Source organism: Lolium perenne, chromosome 4 (assembly GCF_019359855.2).
Source record: "Lolium perenne isolate Kyuss_39 chromosome 4, Kyuss_2.0, whole genome shotgun sequence".
Classification (NCBI taxonomy): Eukaryota; Viridiplantae; Streptophyta; class Magnoliopsida; order Poales; family Poaceae; genus Lolium; species Lolium perenne.
This window is the reverse complement of record NC_067247.2, coordinates 30,323,067-30,329,406: the sequence shown is the minus strand read 5'-3', so window position 1 is coordinate 30,329,406 and position 6,340 is coordinate 30,323,067.

Below are 6,340 nucleotides of genomic sequence, written 5' to 3'. Positions count from 1 at the left end.
GTAATTTGGACTTACGATTCTCAAGCTATTTCATTTTGAAAAAATGAATCTTAGAACAATTCTTAAAATGGAAGGGAAAAATAAGGACATCCTTAATGCTAGGTTGGACATCGGGAAGCATAGCTTGAATGTTCTAAAACATCTACGATTGGAAATTGGAAAAGGAGAAAGGGAAAGTCTACTATGAGTGGCCAGAGGCTCCATATGCTTTTCTCGAGAACTTACGCGTGCATTCTGTCAATTCCTACGGGAGTTGAGGTTTTCAGATGGATATGCTTCGAACTTTGCAAAATGTGTAAATTCTGATGGGACCAAGGTACAAGGCCTAAAAACACATGTTTATCACATTTTTTTGCAAACCATCTTAGCTGCTAGATTGTGAGGACAAGTAAGTAAGGATATATATGATGAAATTGCTCGGTTAGGCAGGTTTTTCAAGGTACTGTACATCAAAACTATAAACAAGACCATGCTGAAAGATCTAGAGGTAGAGATCCCTGAGATCTTGTGCATGCTAGAGTGCATTTTCCCCCAGCTTTCTTTGATGTGATGGTGCACCTAGCAGTACATTTACCTGAAGAGGCACGCCTAAGAGGTCATGTGCATTATGGGTGGATGAACCCAGTTGAAAGGTGGTTGTACACTTTGAAGCGCTATCTGAGGAACAGGGCACAACTAGAAGGTTCTGTTGCTGAGGGATATGTTGCCGATGAATGTCTCACATTTTTTCGAGATACATGGATGATGTCGACACAGTGTATACCAAGGAACCAAGAAATTTAGCTTTTGAAGATCTCGATACCTATGATGTTCAAGTTTTTGGGCACGGAGTTAAATTTATTTCGGCGTGCGATTATGATGGGGAATATGAAGCTAAAAAATGGTGTGGTACGTTTTGCACAACTGTGATGAAACGGTCGAATATAGACGGTATGTTTTCACATATTAGCTTGCCTACTTTTATACATTCATACTTAACTATGTCTGGACAACTGACTTTAAAAAAAACAGTTGATACAGAAATGAATTAACCCAGCAAAGGGTTCGAAACATTGACAGAGCAATGAGAACAGGATTTGCGGACTGGTTCGAGAAAGAAGTTAGTTTTCCCTCTTCGTTCACGTGTTGCTAGATCTATTTTGATACCTATTGTCACCGCAGATTTGTCATATATTTATTTGTTTGTGGTGTTGCAGCTTAAGGAGGAGATGAAAAGAGGAATTAATGTAAATAAGGATCTCTTCGCGTTGGGCTGTTCTCCGGATTTCAGGGTCAAGAGATATACAACGTGCATAGTTAATGTGGTTTGATTTAGCACTACCAGCCCTGATGCGAATAAGAAGACACGGAACAGTGGAATCATGTTACCCAGTGCCGTAAATCCCACAAACAATGATTATAGTGATTACTTTGGAACCCTTAAGGACATTATTTATTTAAAATACCATGATAATAGCCGGTTGTTATTTTTAAAGGTGATTGGTTTATGCAAGGCAAAGATCGGATCAAAAATGATGGGTACTTCAAGAGCATCAATGTGGGAAAGCTTGCTAAGACGAATGATGATTATATTCTGGCTACTCAGGCTAAAAAGGTCTTTTGTTTGACTGACAGAGACCTAGCTAATAAGGGTTAGAAAATTATCCAAACATACGACCATCGCCATCTCTACAATGTTAGTGAAAATGAAGGTGTCAGATATGATGCAGATGCCCATCAAGAGCTGGAACAAGCTGGTCGGCAACAAGGACATGACACATACGCTGTAGGAACAGAACAAGTCGTACCTACTGCAAATTTAAGTAGGGATGGACCCCGCCATATTCCAGCGGCTCTGGTTGAAAACCTGATGAACAATACTGAAGCCCTTGAAAATGACAATGGAGATGAATTTGATGACGCATGTGACAATTACGTAGATGAGCATGATCTTTTTCCAGATATCGACAATGATGAGGAGTAGCTTTTCCCATTGTATAAGTAATCATCTTGTTGCAATATGGCTAAACTTGATTTCTTACTATGTCTAAAACTTATATAATTTCCCTTATGATGCCTGAAGCATGTGAGACTAGATAATTTCATATGCTTATCACACAGTATGATGTCTTGACCTGATGCATTGTCGCATTGAATGATCATCAATGGAGGTTCGAACTTGACAATAGTGGTGAAAAATACTACCCCCGTCCAATTCATAGGGCTTGCATGGACAACAGTTGATTGCTATCATACAGGACCATAATGTTGATATTGCCTAGTGCACGAAAGCTTGACACAATATTGTAGCCATGAGATCTTGAGTACTACTGCCTCCATCCCAAAGCTTAAGGCATTTTAAGTCAAACAAAGTAAAGTTTGACCAAACTTTTGGAAGAATATGTCAACAAATATAATATTTTGTAGATACCATACGAAAATATATTGCATTATCTATCGAATGCTATTGATTTTGTATTTTGCATCTTAATGATTTTTGGTAAAAACATAATCAAACTTGATATAGTTTGATTTTTCTTAAAATAGCTCACCTTTGATTCATATGATAGAAAAATCATTTTGATCATTAGATCACGTGTCCAACAGATGATGTATTTGTCAAAAAACAGTCATATAAATCACATGAACCCAAAAAAAGAGCAAAAGCAGATGATGTAATATACAAAACGTCTCCAAAAAAATTACATTTGCGATGTATAATTTGCACCACGTGATGCAAATATACATCACCTGCAACGCCCAACCACCGGGCCGATTCCGGCTCGCCTCCGCGCCCTGCTGGCAGTCAGTCTGCGTGGCTGACGCGACACCTTCGAGCTTAGTTCTGCCTGCCACGAGCTCCCACGCAACCTGTGTCCGGCCAGCCTGTAGCCGACGAGTTCCAGGCTCCACAGGACGTGTTTGACAAGGGTGTATAATTGCGTAGGAGATGTACATCATCTGAATTCCAAAAACAAAATCAAGCGATGTGAAAGCCGAAAAAATTCCTAAACAGGTGATGTATAATTGCTTTGGTGCTTCTCTGCGCCATCCTCAATGTCTTTTCTTTTAGAGTTTGCCCTTCCATATTTGATGCATATGCTCATTATTAAACGTGTCAAACATGGTTACACATATACGTACGTGACTATTAGTTTTTTATTAAATCCTATCCGAAAATTATAGATCTAATAGTTAAAATAATTCCGATAATATGGATTAACGTGGTGCCTCTATTTTAGACCTCTGTATTGTGTTTTTAGTCTATAACAGATAGATAGATAATAGATAGAAGATTTCAAAGTCAGATGTCATATATTGGAGGCTATGCAAAAATAATTAACTCTTTCAGATTTAATCATTTTTTGCACAGCCTCGATTATAAGGTATTTTGAGTTTAATGTTTTTATGTTTACATAGCACAATATTTTCAACACCTAGATTTATTTTCATATCTATTTAAAACTTTAACGTACCAATTTTAATTTTTTTCAAAAAATAAGTTACATATAGCTCGGGCTAAACTTGTGGTTTCCGGGTCTTAAAGCCAAAAGATCGCCAACAGCTCGTTATTAGGTGCATGTTCGTCACGAGGAAACTTTTGTCCTCTTATAAACATTCTTGTTCTTGTTTGTTAGAGATCGGAAAGTTACTAATCACAGCCATATAGTTATTATTTTTCTCATTTCTCTATGATATCTAAGTTGTTGATCCGAATTTGGCAACCACATGCAGTAATTTCTTTTATATGAAACTGGTATAAGAATGGTTAAAAAAATATTAAAGGGAGGTTAAGGTAAGGAAACTAGCTATTATATGAAGGGTTCCCGGATGAGAGAGAATTGACGTGTGCATCTACCAAATTTAACTCTTTGTGGAAAATACTAGTCTTTCACCCAACAAGTATTTATCAATCTGAACCATCGGATCTGCCAGGCTGAATGATTGACATCTATCCATCGCTACCGTAAAAGCCTCAAAAAAATTACCCAAAATTATGGTTAAACTTGACCTAGTATCCCTTGTGTAGCAGTACTCATCCCTTTTGCAGCAGTACGCATCCCTTGGGGAGAAATGCACATCCCTTATTCTCTTGTGTAGCAGTACAACACAAACAGTTAGACTGCTTTTTATATAGAATCAACTGTTGCGATTTTTATTTAAGCCTCCATAGAGATTAAAAGAGTCCTTCCGCAGATATTGAACAGCTATGTCCTCCTTTTGTTATCGACTTGGACATTGCCGTCGATCAATGCGTGGGCAATTTTTGCACAGGAAGAATACCTCACCCATCTACAGTTTTGTTCCTCCTAGAAACCAGAACTCCAACTAAATAACCCAATTGTACATTTTGCACTTAACGATGAAATGATCCTGTAGAAGCTTGTCATCAAGCTTTCATCTCTGCATGAAGTGTGGGTGTATTAGGACTTTTGCCATCTAGAAATTGTACTTTGGCAACTAACCGCATCATGGAATATTGTGCAGGCGATGTGTGATGTCGTCTCCATTAACAGGATTTGCCAGGAGAGGTTTGGGAGCTAGGATTCACAAAAGAAAAGGTGGTTGAGAAAAGAAAATGGTGCGGATTGGAGGTACATAACTACAACAGAGTAGAACGTAGTGTTATGTTGCATAAATGATGGTAGCAACAAATCTAGCAAATCTGTTCCTAACCACCGGATTCATATCCAATGGCTCAGTGCCAGATAACACGATCGGATATCTCATATCCACCCACCGATATAAAACTCAGGACAGTGGCAAACGAAAACGGCATTAAGAACACCCTAGTTTCAGTACAACCTGCCAACACTTCACAGCAGCATCCATCGGATCACATAACATCAGTACACATAATCAGCGCAGGTCAAGTAGTTCAGATGAGACTAGCTCCAGCAAAATGCACTAGGCAAAATCATTTCCCGTTGGCCGCTAACAAAATCAACATGTCCCAAAAAAATCTACTCCCATCATCATTTCATCTCAAGCCTTCAAGGTCCCAGAGGCCGGCCTCCTGGAAAAAAGAATGAGAGAATTGCTTTAGCAAATTAAGTCGGCAAAGTTATGAACAGCTTGGTAATAGAAAGAAATCTAATGAGTGAATGCAATCTCATGATTTCAAGAAATTTAGAGAAAAATTTGGCAAGTTTCTGTGTCATTTATTGTCTGAACTTCTATTTTTATACCATGTGTAGAAGTCAACCATATACCAAGCTTAGATAATTGTAGTAGTACTAAACAACAAGAAACGGGGTACACATGACAGAGCGGTGCTATTAAACAGCAGTGGTTCTTACATTCAACATACTCCCTAATTGAACTAAATCTCCAACATTTATTATGAATCGGAGGGAGTACTAATCATAGATCATTGTGGTGCTACTAAAACAGCAAGAAACAGCGGTGCTGCTAAACAATACTTGTGATTACATTCAACACACTACTTATACCATGGCAGTGCTACTAAAACAGGAAGAAACAGCAATGGTACATACTGAACCTTCAATCAGAAATTGGACAGTATTCAAAAAACAAGTATTGGTATCATGGATGGTATCAGCAACACTAACTATTCAGTGTTACTATTTACTACACAAAAATCCACATAATCAAATGTACAGTATTACACCAAAATACATACTGTGTGATACAAGATTTACACCATCTAAGAGTACAGTATTACCCTGGTTTTGGGGTAGGTACAAGATGGATGGTATGACGAGGAAGGTGATTCAAGAGACCCCATTTTTAACCTTAAAACACTATGATGTCCTTATACTACATAATACAAACCAAGTGATTCATGGCGGTATCTTCTGATATTAATATATTCTCTTTATCGAAAAAAAATGATTCATGGCAAGTCCTATTTTACGGCACTACAGCAATCAACAGAAACGAAATACGGAAAGCAAAAAACGGCCAGGATGCCAAATGGAACAAGCAATGCACAGGCAAGGCTACTATCCATGTCGCACCTGCAGAGGTATTTTTGGCGAAAATCTCCAGGCAAATTTGGCACGGGCTAAATTGACACCAACAACCATTTGAAATTTGGAATAACAATAACATGTCTAACAAAGCTTAGTTTTTTATCGAGCGATATGCTTGATGAGCAACTCAAAACAACAAACAAAGCTTAGTTTTCCACCATTGTAAAGATGGAGAAGCCCATACACATTACACGGACAGATCCACTAGAGAGGGCATGTGCTGCTAATTGTAGGATACCCACAGACTAACCTTCAGGTGGATTTTGAGAACTTTTTGCTTGGCTCCTCTTTGCAAACCTTGCACAGGTGGAGGTCAGGTGCCTCCGCGGTAAACTTCAGGCAGTGGGCACACAGGCAGCGGTGGG